Genomic DNA, 16,898 nt, shown 5'->3' with positions numbered 1-16,898 from the left:
ACTAGACAGCCAAAAGAAAACTTAGGTGTGACTTGATAGCTCTTTCTGAGAAGATGGGAGGGAGAAGTTGTGCACAGCCTCCCACTTACAACTGTATAGGCTGTGTCCTGTCCTCACACAAAGGACTGGTAAAAACCCTGTAGTGAGTCTGCAGCTGGGAAAGGAAGGGAAGACCTCTGTACGCTTGAAAACCCTTCTTTGAAGTCACGCCTACTTCAAGGGCATGACAGGGTGTAAGAACTGGACTTTGACCGTACAACTTCAGTACACTTCTGGATATATTCATACTCTGCCAGGAAGAAATTCTGCTGTGCTGCTGAAGAACTGCCACGCTGCTCGACTGCTGCCTAGAAGAACTGCATTCTTGCTGTACTAACCTGCTGCCCTCCTTGGCACCAACACAAGTAAACATAAAATATACTATGCATCATCCCTACAAATCTCTAAGCAGATGCATACTATTGGTCCACTCCATTACATATTGAAGTAGTACCCATGCAGCGTAGGATACCTCCTGTCAGTCTCATGCAATTCTTAAATCACTCATCCAGCACTATGCTCTTATTGTATCAGTCTGCCAATACCTAAGCATTTATGGGGCAGATTTACAAGCACCCTGCGCCACCAGTATGTCACTTATTGTAACGTAGTGATGGCGCCAGGCACTCCTTCATATTAACAAGGAGAGGAAAAGCCACCCTGCATGGTTTCTCCTCTCCTTGTAAATACAACCCCTTCATACACAGAACTTTGCGTTGAAGTGGTGTTCCATAGGTGTTGATGTGGGTGTTCCCACGCAACACCCATAGACCAAGACACATCTCCAGATTTATGAGAAATCGTCAATCTGGAGATGTGTGTGAATGGTGCGCCATCCTACAGTTGGTGTAGCAAGGCGCAACGAGGAGAATTGTTTTCATTTCTCTTCATACATTGTTTTTGTGCAGGAAGGTGCCCCTTCGTGCACAAAAACAATCTCCGCACGACACAGACATCCTTGCACCATGGTGCAAGGGTGCCTGTGTCACTGCATGGCTGCTGTTTGTGCAGCAGTGCAGAGGGAAGCACAGAGTTCCAACATATTTATGTACATATGTACATATGTCACATCCCTGTGCTTTGGAAGTGCCACAGTGCAGTGCAGCTAAAGAGCTTGCAGTGTCACGCTGCAGTACTTCCTCATAAATCTTCACATATAAATTCACCATACACTACTAATGCATTCTTTCAGTCAATCATGCTGTATACAAATATTCAACCAATCTTTCATACATTACCTTGCAATTATAATTCTTTATTTAACCAAATATGGTAGTTTCTTTTGTATTTTTTTAACAATTTTGTATTTTTTTGCGTGTTATTTCAAAAAACTGAACAAAAAAAAGAACGAATAAAACAGGAAACTTTTGAAATTACTTATCATTCCATAAACAAAAAAAACAAAAAATTAACGACAATGGTTGCGTTGCGCAGCACAAACTGCATCCACCGACTGCTCACCGAAGCATATAAGTTTCTTACACTTCACACAGTGTTGCTCGAGAAAGGCGAATTCTGGCCTAATGTCTATTGCAGGTGTTCCTGAGGACTCTCCAGACGTACTTGCCACAGCAGGTGAGGGGTTCAGAGCAGCTCGCCTCATTTCCTAACGAGCAAGATTGAGATGATGTGTGGTCCGGAGATGATTGTACATAGAAGCAGTGCCACAAGAGTATTTTTTTTCACTGCCTCTTGACAGGACTCGGTCACAAATTTTGCACATCACCTTTTTCGCATTTACTTTCTTCTCACCAGGTTGAAATACAAAGTTGTCCAAATTTTCTCAAACAATTAGGGGCCAGATGTAGGTAATTTTATTTTACCACTTCTTAAATACCGAATCATACCGATTCGGTATTTAAGAAGTGGTAAAAAAGAGGGGGGGAGATGTTGGTATTTCAGATTCGGTAAATACCGAATCGTTAAGATTCGGTATTTACCGATTCTGTAAATACCGATTCGGTATTGCCCATTGATTCCTATGGGCCCTGAAGCCCATAGGAATCAATGGGCAATACCGAATCTGTAATTACAGATTCGGTAAATACCGATTTTAGCAAGGGTGCAGGGGGTGTCACTTTGACACCCTCTAGCACCCCAAAGACGGGCATGTGTGCCATGTGGCACACAGACATGCCCTAAGGGCATGTCTGTGTGTCACATGGCACAGGTGTGCATGCACACATGTGCATGCACACCTGGATTCGGTATTTTACCACCCAATTGGATTGGGTGGTAAAATACCGATTTTTAAAGCCCTGTGGCACTCTGACATGTGCCAGCTACATCTGCATTTACAGAATCGGTATTTTACCGAGTCTGTATTTACCGATTCGGTAATTTTACCGAATCGGTAAATACAGAATCGGTAAAATACCGATTCTGTAAATGCATGCCCTACATCTCAAAATCCAATTACCGGTCGGTAACGGCCGAATTCGGCCGTTACCGACCGGTAATTGGCCACCTACATCTGGCCCATGTTCCACACAGATACAATAAATTAGTCAATGTGTTATGATGTTGGCAACTAATTTCATGTGGTATGTACCTTGTGTTGTACCATCATTATTGTCAAAGTATATTCAGGTATTATTTTTGTGGTACTGTGACCTTCTTTGAAGCTCTTTGAAAGAGCTTTGCCTCTCTCTCATAAAACATTGTAACTGTAAGTGTCTTGTATAATAGAGTTTTTAAATTTGCATTGGCATGTTGTTTGCCACATGTGAATCATATATTAGTTTGCATTACCATATTTTCTTCCTATAAACCTATGATATAATATGGAATATTTTATTTAGCTCTAATAAGTGAGAGACTGTTATCAGCATTTATGACAGGCATGTACTGCTGAAAACACAACAAGATGATGTAAGGAGTGCTGAAACTTTCCAAACACTCACCCACAGTCAAGAGATTGACGTAAAATTCATATTTTTTTCATTCACCATGCCACCCCGGTTTGGACCCAGCCATATGCAAATCAGTCTTGACCCTGCTCCACATGGGAACAGTTCAGCCTGAACTGCCAACCTAGGTCCTTCTAGGACCAGAAAACAAGCATCCTGGGACCAGCCTTGGGGTACCACCCGTCATCAGCCAGGTTAGCTTGAATCCAGTGACACAGCGAGCAAGAAACCCACATCTGGGCATACTGTTGGCCACTGAGGGCATGTACTGATGTCAGAATGTAAGTAGAGAATTACAGCACTAGTCATTTTTAATAAACTATTACAAACAAGTACTGATCTCACTGTGTCACTGCCTGTTAGAGTGGTTTCCCTACCCCCATTATCTGACCAGTGGTAATGGAGAACACTGTGTCCTCATCCTCCTGCAGTCACTTCATTTCGGTGTCACCGGAATCCCTCTGTCACCAGCAGAATTTAATGATGCATCTCACAGAGACAGAATGCTACATGATGAATTGTGAGGCATTAAAAAAGCTACCACCAACATGCAGAACCCCAGGAGAGTAGGACAATCATTAGATATGACTGGCATCCTCTTAATATCTGTTGTGGATAGAACCAGCACAGTGCCCCCTGCTTGATGTTGCTGCTCATGAATCGCAGCTCTGCAACAGTGAAGGCACCATGTAGATCTTCATAGGAACCGAGGGTGGGTATTTTTGTGCTTTTAAAAACACACTCTTCTGTCCTGAAGTCAAGGAGTCCTCCATTCTCTATTAGCAAGAAGTTTCAAGTCAATGGGGCAAATAAGAAAAGAGGTATATATGAACTACTCATCTCCAAGTGAACCTTTATGGAAGACGGTTCGAAAATCTACTTATTGCATTGAATAATGTACCTCTGACTGTACATTCAAAAGAGCATTGCAAATCACCTCGGAGCTCCTTGACCTCAGAAAGTCACCCAACGAGTCGTCTTTTGCCTCTATGTGACATAAAACATGTCTCTGATTGTCATAATATTGTATAGCAGTGCCGTCACTATAACCAGTATTTAGAATGCTGCTTCCAAATATTGATACCTTATTACAGTTCAATTGTGACGTTTCAATGCCTTTTGCCAAAGCCAACAAGAGTGAAAGTAGGTCAGCGAGGAGAATTACAACTGTTGTTTAAACAATAAATACCATAAATTGATTTTCAGCTCATTTCGACATTTTTCTCTGGAGTTAAGTCATTATCACAGACAAGCTATTTATGTCAGCTTGTTTATTCTTAGTTCATTATACCAAAGTAGGAATCGCTCTGTATGCTACCACATATTATGAACTGCTTTTGTAAGCAACTTACATTAATAAACTTAATATATTTGTATTTTGGTGTGTTTAATCTCTTTCAACATTTTATTGCATATGTATATATGTGAAGAGGTCAAGAATTCAGGCTTTTTCAAGGGGGTGAGGAGTGGTGTGACCATGTCCAAATAATTTAGTCTTTTGTACCTTAAAAGAATATTGCAAGTCACCTTTAAGTGCCACATAAAAAGGAACATAGCCTACAGCCTCGTTTCTGTACCAGATACTTGCATTATCTTCATAATTCACAACAGTTAGTATTTTATCCTACATATAATAAACAATGAGGAAGCACATTATCCCACATGTGATAGTGTGATCACTTCTCTAGGCACACCAAACATGTACACACTATCTTATTGACAAATTCACTGCTGCTTCCTTGCTTGAACAATCTTGCAAATAAAGCATGAAGTGACTGTGTTTATAGTGATGTTTAGGGGGTTTTAATGGCCAATGTAAGAACTTGGATTGTTGTTTGAGGAAGCTGAGCATGAAACCCTAGGCAAGTAAGAACCCCAATTATTTTCAGGGTGAAGACAATACTAACCCTAAATTAACTTATGCTCAACCCTGTGGTAGCTTGGCATAGATAGATCAGGCTTGGCAATGTTTAGAGTATTTGTGCAACACTACAAATAGTAACAAAGTAAAAATACACCACACAATGGAGTACATTTTATTAAATAAAACAGGACCAAGAAGACAAAAATCCAATCAATAGAACTGGAAATATGCAATTTTAAAGATTGTATTGAAAACTAGCTCCAATAAAGAAAAATCACCAACTATGGATATCTGGCATGCTTGACGAGGACAAAGCCACAAGTTCTGGCCAACCATGATGGAGCGTAGGCCAGCTACAGAGACCCAGTTAGATACGCATTACAATAGTGCCTTCAATCCTGTTTGTGGAGTGTTGCAAAGTCCTTCGCCAAGGATAAATCGCGTAGCTGAGGTTGATGAGAGGTACAGGTTGGAAATGCATCATGCAGCTCGGTTCTGGGGAGCTCTGAGTCTTCGATGAGAGGTACTGTGTCACCGCTGAGGAGACCGTTGAGGGATACGGAGTCCTGTGTCGGAGATGCGTTGTGTGTGCACTGGCTCTTTCTGAGGAATGTGGGGCTTGTGATGCAAAGTCCTGCAGGGTCATCAAGCCTGCCATCGATGACAGGTTTGCAATGTGAGGGCCTGTTCAGTGATGCTTCATGCAGCAGCTGTTCAGATGAGGCTGCGTTACAGATAAAGGTTCACCCAGAACTACTGGGACCTGGGTAATAAGCAGTACAAAGATCAGGTGGTCCCAGTCGACAATACGTTTAACAAAACACACAGTAAGCATACATTAGCATGAAGTAAAAATGAAAAAGGACCACGTTAGGTGAATGATGTAACAGTGTTATTTAATTACACTGTTACATTTATAATACATATGAAGAACATCTGGAAAATCCATACGAGAAGTGCCTGGAAAAAGGGAAAGAAGGGGGGTTTTGTAGAGGGAGTTAGGTGATTTGCGTGAGGATGAAGTGGGACAGAAGAGTAAGATTATTGTGCAAAAGACTTTTTCATAATTAAAATCATGAAATGGCATATTATTGCGCCACAGTTTCGTAAAATTGTGCATAAATTATAGTAGCAATGCTGGACGAAAAAAACAATCTCTGTTGCTTTAGCGCTGGCTGTGAGAGAAGGGTTGACGCTTCGACCCGGAGTAAATGTAGGCTCATTAACACCTTACGAAGGGGTCTTCCCCAGGAATGTGATACGGGGTGGGCACATAGGGGGTAAGGTTTAAAGATTAGCAGTATCCCAGGGGGATGGAATATTAAAGACAGAATAAAGGGGCAGAAGGTCCCTAGGTTTACCATAAACAGCCCTACAGAGAGGGCCAATCTTGCGGTAGGTTGGGCGCATAGTCTCCTAGTACAGCGAGAGCAGGATAACTGCACCTGCAAAAATAATGAGAAGTTTAGCCAGGGCCCCCATCAACACATGGGCCAGGGGCACAGGGTGGGATAGTTGCAAAGACGTCAGTAAAATCTAATACTTATGCTCAATGGATGGCATCCGACATGTTCCATCCACATAAGTGAGTAAGTCCAGCCCCAAGAAATCGGCTAGGACCACACAGTTGTTAAATCGGGAGAAAGTGAGGAAAACAAAAACAAAAATTCATTCTATCAAGGACCTTGAGAGATTACTATTACTGTTCTAAACACCACCTATTACATGAATTACCTGCTCTTCCCTTCAAAAATCATTGCACTAGAGGGCACAGAATCTAGAGAGAAGAAGGAACAGGGTACCATTAATTATTGTCTTTACAGCATTAACAGGAACTAACTAAAGGGTCTCTATCAAGCACAAAACTCACCGCTCCTCGGTGGTTCAGGGATGTCTGAGAAGGGGAGCTCGGAACACAGCGGTGCTGAGTCTAGGATCAAAGGGAGACACAGCCAAATGTTAGGGTGTCGTAATGAAAGAAAAAAGTCACAGCACATAGCTCAAAGACCCCCAGAGGGGTATAATGTGCTTCACTAAAGCTGACTTACCGCTAACCGTCTGGCGATGCCCGAGACAGAGTGGAGGGAACCGAAGCCTGATCCCGGCACTCTGAAGTAGAGGCGCTCGTTCTCTGGAGCACGAGCATAGCGTCACGCCCACAGACGCTAGATGCTATAGTAAAAAGAGGCCGCTAGCCTGGAACATAGAGGAAATAGAAACACCAATGCATTGGTCCTATTACTAAAGACCAAAAACACAAATGGTCTGGTGCACAGCAACTTCGAGAGGTAATTTCCAAGCCCTGCACCACTCGCACAGAATTGTTACTTGTAGGTGCACGATACAAGGCAAATTGTGTCTTAAAAAATACATATATGGTGTTCCAATGTCGTTATTATGAAAATGCAAACATTAGGCTATATACTCGTAGCGGAAACCATTATTATATTGCCCAATAAATGTCAGCACTGTGGGTACATGGTAAAGTTCCCTCATGCGATGTACATACATGAAGGGGTCACGTTGAAAATAAAGTACATTGCTTTGGATCATCATGGGAGACTCATTTTAGATAGATCTTTAAGTCCACTACCTAGATGGTAGATGGAATACATGTGTATTGTAACAATCTATATATCATGTAGTGCACATAGATACGAGGGTCCTCACAAACAGATCAATATCATGTTCGGCATATTTTTTATGACATATCACAAAGTACTCATTATGAATACAAGGCTCTACATTGAAAGATCATTACATATTCTGGTTATGGAGACAAACGTAGGTCATAGGTGTTTGGACATAATCTTGGCTTTACAACAACTTATGGTGGCGTACCATAATTGTAGGCAGGTGCAAGGCTGATTTCATTACAAGACCAGAGGCTACCATTATGCTTATATCTTTTAATGCAGACCAAGCAGCCGCATATGTCATAAAGTAAAAGTTCCATACTAGAACATAACAGATGAAACAATAGCAGTAGTAACCAGGCAATCAGCCTCTTTTAAATGTGGAGAAACGGAAGGAAAAGTCCAAGGAGCATCCACGGAGTATAACTTGAGTGAAGAAATAGGAATCAAAGAACTTCAAAATTCGAATAACAGGAAGCAAATCCAAAGGATGTGGAGCAGGAGCCAAAAAAATAAAATTCATGAGAGGTTATCTGAAAAGAAAAAAGGTATAAATGAATTCAGAAAAATGAACATTCAGAAGAAATGAACAATAAAGATACATCTTGCAGTAAAGCATAGAGCAATCAAAGATAAATTTGCAACAAAGCATAGAGAGAATAACAATAATGAATTTAAACACAACCACCCAAGGGATGGGTGGGAGGGATAATGTTAGCCTCCGTGTCTTTAATGAAATCCAGATTCTCTGGTCATGTTAATAGGACAATCGCAATTTCATTACAAGACCGGAGGCTACCATTATGAATGTTGGTAGTCATGTAAAACAGCATCAGACATATGAGTAATACGTTTGCAATAATGATGAGCAAAGGTCCTAGAATTTGACCAATCAGCAGATTTAAGAATATCTTCTAACTTACCACCACACCAGAAAGACTTACTGGCCATAGCACCTCTGTTGGAATGTGGTTAAAAAGATCCAGATTGACGCCAGCAAGGCCCATAACAATTTTAACCCATCTAGCTATAGAACTGGAAGAAATGCCTTTATGAGGTTTAACAAAGGAGATAAGTAATTGATCAACACCCTGAGGACGAAGAGAATTCATTCTTAAATCATATTCTTTCATGCAGTGAACAACACAAAGTTTATTACACATGTCAAAACGTGGGTAAAAAATACTATCAGACATAGTTTTGGTTCTCCTATGTAACTCAAATTTGACCCCAAACATATCATAACACATATATGAAATGTCAAGAGCTTTAACATCAGAAACTCTTCGACATGATATTAAGCAAAGAAGAGTTGCCAATTTTAAAGAGAGATTCTTTCTATTCAAAAGAGAGTTCTCAGGCCAGGAACAGAAAAGGTCAAGAACTAATTTAACATCCCAAAGAGATTGATATCTAGGTTTAGGAGGTCTCCTGATCCATACACTTTTAAGAATTCTACAAATAATAGGATTCTTACCTACCGTCTTATTGTTGACAAGGAAATGACCAGCAGAAATGGCAGACCTATAACAGTTGATAGATCTGTAACTCCGACCTCTATCAAATTGTTCTCCCAGAAAATTAACTATATCAACGATAGGTGCCTCCACGGGCTCCAGGTGCCTCTCCAAGCACCAACATAACCATATCTTCCAGATGTTGTTGTACCGGTAATGTGTACCGGGGGCCCAAGATTCTCCGAGGAGAGCAGAAGCTGTTGACGAAAGTCCTGCGAGATGGTTAGATCTCCTGACACCTTCCAGGCAAGAAGGTTCAAACTCCCTGGCTGAACGAGAGGGTGAATTTGACCGTCTACGTCTGTAAGGAGGTCTAAGAGTGAAGGAATCAGGAACGGGAGATCGTAAGTTAGTTCCAGAGTAGTGGGAAACCATGCCTGGGACGGCCAAAATGGAGTTATCAGAACTATTGAAGAGCGCTGTTGTCTCACCTTTTGAAGTACTCTCTGAATCATTGCAAACGGAGGGAAGGCATAACCGACGATCCCTTCCCAAGATTGGAGAAAGGCATTCACCGCTAGAGCACCCGGATCGGGCGTCCAGCAGTAATAATTTTCTAGTTGGAAAGTCAGTCTGCTGGCAAAAAGGTCTATTTGGAAAGGACCCCAGAAGTGATTGAGGGAATTGAAGACAGAAGTATTGAGTTTCCAATCGCTGTAATCTATGAGGAACCTCGAATTCCAATCTGCACAGAGGTTGGATTTTCCCGGAAGATATTCTGCTCTGAGAGAGATCTTGTGTTCCAGGCAGAATATCCAAAGTTTCTTGGCCAGGTTTGACAGGTCCTCCGATTTGGTGCCACCCAAGCGGTTTATGTAGGCAACAGCGGACATGTTGTCCATTTTCAGAATGACTGATCTGCCTTGAAGAGAGTGCTTGAAACTCATTAGAGCATAGAGTCCTGCGGTCAATTCCAGATAATTGATGTGTTGAAAGGATTCTTCTTGAGACCAGATCCCACCAGTGTTTTAATCTTGGAGACAAGCACCCCAGCCATGAAGGCTCGCATCTGATTCCAAAATAAAATCTGGAGCTGAACCAAAGATCGCCCTGCCATTCCATGCGTCCAAATTGTCTAACCACCAAATCAGTTCTGAGACAGCTTCCTGGTTTAGAGAAACGCGGTCTCCGTACCAGAGACCTGATCTGAGAGCCTTTGCCTTTATTCTTTGAAGGGCTCGATAATTCAAGGGGCCCGGAAAGATAGCCTGAATGGAAGAAGAGAGAAGGCCCAAGAGTCTGGCTAGTTCTCTCAAAGAGAGATTTTGTTGTTTCAGGATGTGTTTTATCTCTTTCCTTATTTTTGAAATTTTCTTTGGAGGAAGAAGAAGAAGACAATTCTTTGTATCTACAGTGAAACCGAGGAATTCCATCGTTTTGGAGGGGGAAAGAATGGATTTTTCTTTGTTTATGATAAAACCCAAGCTTTCTAGAAGGTTTACAACCGTTTTGAGATCTTGAATGATCTGACCGTAATCTTGAGACAGTATAAGGATGTCGTGTAGATAAATGATGAGACGAATACCTTTTTCTCTTAGAGATGAGGTGACAGCCCTCATCACCTTGGTGAAACACCAAGGGGCTGAGGAGAGACCGAAAGGAAGGGCCTGGAATTGGTAAAGACGGTTCTTCCAAATGAATTGAAGAAAAGGTTGATGAACCTTGGCCATGGGGATGGTAAAGTAGGCATCTTTCCGATCCAATTTGACTAACCAGTCCCCTTCTAATAAGAGGTCCCTGAGAAGATGGATTCCCTCCATCTTGAAATGTCTGTAAACAAGGTACATGTTGAGTTCCCTGAGATTTATAACAGGTCTCCAACCTTTTTCCTTCTTTTCTACGAGAAAAAGAGTGCTTACAAACTTCAGAAATTGCATAGGGACTTCTATAATGGCACCTTTTTGGAGCATTGAGGACATTTCTTCCTCTATTATTTTTTCTTGATACAAAGTAAGTGGAATTGCCTTTGGAATTGAGTTCTGAACTGGGGTTTGAAAGAAATCCACATAGAAACCAACTACGGTATTTAGAACCCAAGGATCTTGTGTGATAAGTTTCCAGTTGTGGTAAAAGAACTTCAGTCTGCCTCCCACTCTTGGATTCAAAGAAAGGGGAGGGGAAGGAGTACTCACTTTGAGGGTTGGCGTCGTCAGGAGCTCCTCTCGCTCTGAAACCTCTGGAACGAAAGCATCTTCCTCTCGGGGGATAGAATGGAGGTTGGCTGGGGGGTTGGTATCCTCTTCCGCCATAACCCCTGAATCTAGAAAAGGGCTGTCGGTTGAAGCGGCCGAAAGATTGGCCCCTTCTTCCAGCCCTTCCAAAAAGGTTATTAGAATTGAATACCTTCTTCATGTTTTGATGGGCCTTATCCAAGGCGGTAAAGGTATTGACATATTTACCAAGGCTTTTAATCAAGTCTTCACCAAAGAGAAGACCTTTGGTATTAAGAGAAGGTTCCTTGTCAGCCGAATCGCTTAGTTTAGGGCTAATTCTGGTTAAAACCACTCTTCTCCTCTCAGAGTTGAGCCCTGCATTAGCATTGCCCAACAAGACTAGAGCCCTCTGACTCCAACCACGAATTGAAAGGGTATCAAGAGGGGAGTCGTTGAGGTAGCTTTCCTCTGCTGCGTCAATTATTTTAGTTAAGGGACCCAGGATGTCTAAAACCTTATCTTGGCATATTTTTAGGGATCTTTCCAGTCCTTTACGAGGGTCCCTGCCGAGCTTAAATAGATAAGTATTTAGCTCGGTGGTCGAGATTTGGGGTTTGGCAAACTCTACCCTCTATTGAAGGTCGTGAGCATTCTGCTCTCAAAAGATTACGAGTCTCCCTCTTCAAAGGGTTTCTGAGCCACTTAGTGAGAAACTTACAAACGTGGTCATGGGGGGTCCATTCAGAACTTCTAGGATGTTTAATATTAAGAGGGGAAAACATTTCTTCACCCAGGGGGTCCATAATACTATCTTTTGAAGATGACGGAACGTCACCAGCAAGGAGAAGGGAGTCAATGTCTTGATCATTTTCATCTAGATCAAGGATATACCCATCCTGAAATTCTGAGGCATCATCATTTACATTGAGATCATCATTATTAACATTCTGAGCACTTTGATAATATGTGTCGCGAGGGACACCCATAACTTTTGTGCCGCTAAGGACACCTTTCGATTTTGTGCCGCCAGGGACACCTGAGGCAAGCGAGGTGAAATTACCTCCCGTAAATCTCGAGGTGCTAGGACCTCCCGTGCTCTCTGGGGTGAAGTTAATATTATTTGTCTTTTTATGCCTCTTACCCCTTATTTCAGCGTTCTCATCCTCGAGGTCAGTGTCGTAAAAGTCATCCCTTCCGGGAGGAAAAGACCGCTTGGAAGACATGACCTGGGAAAGTGTAGAGAACATGCAATATCTCATTTCTTTATGTATAAGATTCCTGATAGACTCATCATTAAGATCAGAAACTGGTGGATTGGACTGATCTGAGTCGGAATCAGACATGAGTAAAATATATTAAAATATGATGCCTTAAGGATAATAATTAATTAAAATATATAAGATATTTAATATATTACTTTAAAAAAAAAAAATTGATATCTTTTAATATATAAATAATCCCCCCCTTTTTTTAAAAATAATATATATAATAAGGGTGGAGTGGGGAGGGTCCAGTAGGATAAAGAGACTCAAATAATGCCAAATATATAAGCGTTAGCTTAAAAGCGCTATCACTTTGTAAATCGGGGCAAAGAAACAAAGAGGTAGACAAACTAACAGCTGATCGGTCGAGAGCAACTGAAAGATCATGCTCGAGCGACCGATCCAGCCAAGAAGAGGAAAGTTCCTTGGCAACGTGCGTGCCCGACGCGGTCGTTGCGAAGGTAAATTCCTCAAGCGGAGCACCGAAGGAAAGCCGGCTCGCGAGTGGTAGGGGAAATCAAGCTGAAATTTAAAAAACAACAATATCAAGGTGTACGGGGGAGAGGAGCACTCTCCCCCGAATGTGTGAAGCGAACATCGCGGGCAGTAAACTCCGGTAGTAGGGAGGGGGGAAGGGGAAAAAACGAGAATTAGGCTACTCCGATCTCCGTAAATTGGAGATCGGTAGTGCAACGTGGATTGACAAGCCGAAGAAGGTTAAAAATGAAAACTAAAGTTAATATTAGTGTAAACGGTAAGGAAATAACAAAAAAGTATCACAGAGCTAATGGCAGTGTACAATGTAAATCATAAAAAACGAGCTAACATCACAGTATAATATAAATTAGGAATAGTTAACATCACTGTACAATATAAATTAGGAATAATGGTACAGAACATCCAAAATAGTTAAAGGAGGAGTGAAAGGAAAAATGAACTTATCGGCTTGGAGCCGCATTTAAAAGAGGCTGATTGCCTAGTGATTACTGCTATTGTTTGGTCTGTTATGTTCTAGTATGGAACTTACCATAAATAAAACGTACCATAATTGTAGGCAGGTGCAAGGCTGATTTAAGCCTAAACATCATTTATGGAAGTGAGCACACAACTGGAAACCCACCCTCATTCTGATGCAAGACAGGCCAATTGAGCATGGCTAGAATCTAATTTGTTAAGCCCACTCTGTATCGAGTCCAGAAGTGTCATCCATTTACACTCTCTTATGTTGAGAATCGAGCCAAAAGTATAACCTCTTGGGCCCAAGGTCGCTTTCTCAAGGACTATCCACTGAAGTTCTTCTGGTTTATGTGTTGCAGTTTTAAAATGTTCAACTAGGGGTGCACCTTGTACATCACATTGTATTCTGCTGCAGTGCTACAGTATGCGTGCTTTGATTTTTTGCTGAGTCTGGCCCACATAGATGAGCTCACAGGCACACACAATTCCTTGAATCACGTTGCTGGTGTTACAGTTGGTAAACGACTTCAGATCAATTGTATGATGCTTGAATGTGAACCTTTCTGTTTGAATGGTCATCTGGCAAGCCTTACACTGGCCGCACTTGAAATGTTCCAGTGTAACAGGTAAGTTCCAAAGGGATTACAGGGAAGGTGCCTCTGGACTTTCAAGAAAAGAGCAGACCACATGGTCTTTCACGCTCTTCGCTTTCTTAAATGAGTGCATAGGTAGACTGGGTTTCTCTACGTCATCCGACACTAAGCCCCAATGCCTGTTGATTATCTTCTTAATAGCGTTGCTCTGAGTGCAGAACGTGGTCACACAGATCATCCTCTGTAAAGCAGGGTCCCTCTTGTCCTTCACTGTGAGTAGTGCTTCCCGGGGGCTAGACCAAACCCTTTTCTGCGCTCTTTTTATCAGTCTCCTCGGGTAGCCCCTCTCTAGTAGTCGTTTACTCAGATCGTCTGACTCCACCATGTAGTCTGCCTTTTTGGAGCCATTCCTACAGATGCGCAGGAACTGACCTTCTGGTAGATTGTCTCTTAGACCACGAGGGTGGTGACCATTATATCGTAGGAGAGAGTTGCGCTCTGCTGGTTTATGATACAAAGTTGTGTGCAGTTTATCATTGTCGTTATAGATGGTAATGTCCAGGAAATCTATCCTATTTGAGTTAGACTGCATCGTGAACTGAATATCCTTATTCCTCTGGTTGAGCAAGTCGTGGAAAAGACCCAGGTCCTCCTCGCTGCCCATCCAGATCATGAGCACGTAGTTAATGTATCTTCTCCACAACCTCACCAGGTTGCGGTATGGGTTATTTGTATTGAGGATAAACGTTTGTTCAAAGTGATCCATAAAAATAATGGCCAGGTCCAGTGCGAATGCTGTCCCCATCGCCACACTCTTGGTCTGTAAATAAAAGATGCCTTGAAAAAAGAAAAAGTCTTTCATCATCGCTATAGAGAATAGTGTGATTATGAAATACGTTGGCACTGGCATAGGCGCCGGTCGCTGGTTCAGGACGTGTCTCATAACCTCAAGAGCAGATTGTTGGGGAATGCTCGTATATAGCGATACGATGTTGCGTATGTAACTAGTAGTTGTTTGTCTGAGTCAAAAGGAAGCTAGTCGATCAGGTTGATAGTTTGAAGTGTATCTCTGAGGTACGTCTCTGTGATCTCCTCAATTAGCTTCAGAAAGAAGCCAATGTACCTACACAATGGTTCGAGCATAGAACCACAGCCCGAAACAATAGGCCTCCACGGTGGATTATGCATGTCCTTATGAATCTTTGGCAACATATAGATGGTGGGGAGCCGGGGATCTTTTTGGTTGAGATATTGAAATTCAAGTTTGTTCAAGAAGCCTTGCTCTAGACCTTCTTCGGGTATAGTATGGATCTCAAGTGCCAGATCTTTAAAGGGATCGGATCTCAATTTGCAGTAGCTCAATCCATCTTGCAGTTGATTCATGATTTCCAACTTATATTTGTTCACGTCCTGTACCACAATGGCACCACCCTTGTTGGCGGGTTTGATCACAATCTCCTTGTTATTCTTTAGAGTCACAAGAGCTTCACTTTCCATTTTAGTCACATTCCATAATCCATCCAATAATCCATCTCTAGGAGTACTGTCTAACTTTAGTTAGCGCTGGGACGCCCGAGGGTAGCTATGCGCTTTAGAAATCCCAAATCAAATCAAATCAAATTATTGAGGTTCGTGTTCTTGTGTACCTTCAGTATCTCTGATACACCCTGATCACGATACTCTTGTATGCCAAAATGTGGTTGGTCATGGCATTAGCCAGAGGAACCAACGTAGAAGGAACTCTAAGTCCTGTCTGTGATGTAGGGGAAAATGTAGGAGGGTGTTTGAAGAAATATCTCGGATTTTGCGAAAGAATCTGTGCAGTTCTGTTTTCAATGCAAAATGGTTGGGGTGTGATGTGGGTACAAAAGATAGCCACTTACTGAGAATCTTTTCTTCTTCATCCTTCAAAGTGTACGAGGAGATATTCACTACTGGATTCTGTTGTCTACTCACCACCTGTAGACTTTGCTATTTCCCCATGGCTCTCTGACGGGAAGCGTACCTGTTTCTGGGTTTCCCTTGGTCTCTTTCCCAGTTCACTTTGGTTTGTTTTTGGCCCCGTGGGGGTCCTCTGGGCCTGTTGCCACCTCGGCCCCTGGGTGGTCTCCATTGGCCTTCCCCTAAAAAAGGAAATGATCCTTGTGGTTGGTGCCAATTCTCTTGGTAGCCGTAGTCAGAGCTTGGGCTTGCCTGTTCGTTTTTACTGTCTGTACTATAGGATGACTCTGAGAAAGTGGTGTTGTTCCTCCGTCCATGATAGCCCCCTCTGTCTCTGTTGGTATAACGTCCCTGGTTATCCTGTTTATAGTAATCCTCTTAGAGGTAAGGATATGTATTATTTTGCCCGTAATATCGGATATCTTCAGATAGCTTCTCCAATTATTTGTTCTGGGTGTTGGTCTCAAAGTCTTTCAATGTTTTACCCAAGTGCTCCAGAGCTTCCTTGGCTAATGTGGAATCTCCTGCGATCTCAGATTTCAATGCAGTGATCTCTCGGTGAGGTCCTGTACCTGTTCATGTGCAGTCTCTACTCCCAGCACCATCCAGTGCCGGGAGCAGTTGTTGGCAACGAAACTGAACCCTTCCTTGAATTTAGGAACATCAATGAATATTGGTTCTTAACTTGTAGTCCCACTGGAATTATATACGCCTGATGGTATTTGGTCAGGAGATGCCCATGTATGCGAGTCCGTACTCGTTTTTGTCTCCAGGCGCTCTAGTCGAGCGACTTTGTCATTCAAAGTAAAGTCAATCATGGGGGTGGTGGAAGATATAAATTGATTAGTGGGGTCCTGCAGTATTTGGTTAATGTACTCCTCCGAATAGGACAGAGTTTCGCTTTCCACAATTTTAAAGGTGCAAATATTCACCAAAAGTAAATCGCAGGTATGCATCTGCCCAGAAACCGTTACAGATAAGGGTACAACCAGAAGTACTGGGAACTGGGTAAAAAGCAGTACAATAT

This window comes from Lissotriton helveticus, chromosome 2_1 (assembly GCF_964261635.1).
Source record: "Lissotriton helveticus chromosome 2_1, aLisHel1.1, whole genome shotgun sequence".
NCBI lineage: Eukaryota > Metazoa > Chordata > Amphibia > Caudata > Salamandridae > Lissotriton > Lissotriton helveticus.
The sequence above is the reverse complement of the archived record's forward strand: the minus strand, read 5'-3'. Positions refer to the sequence as shown.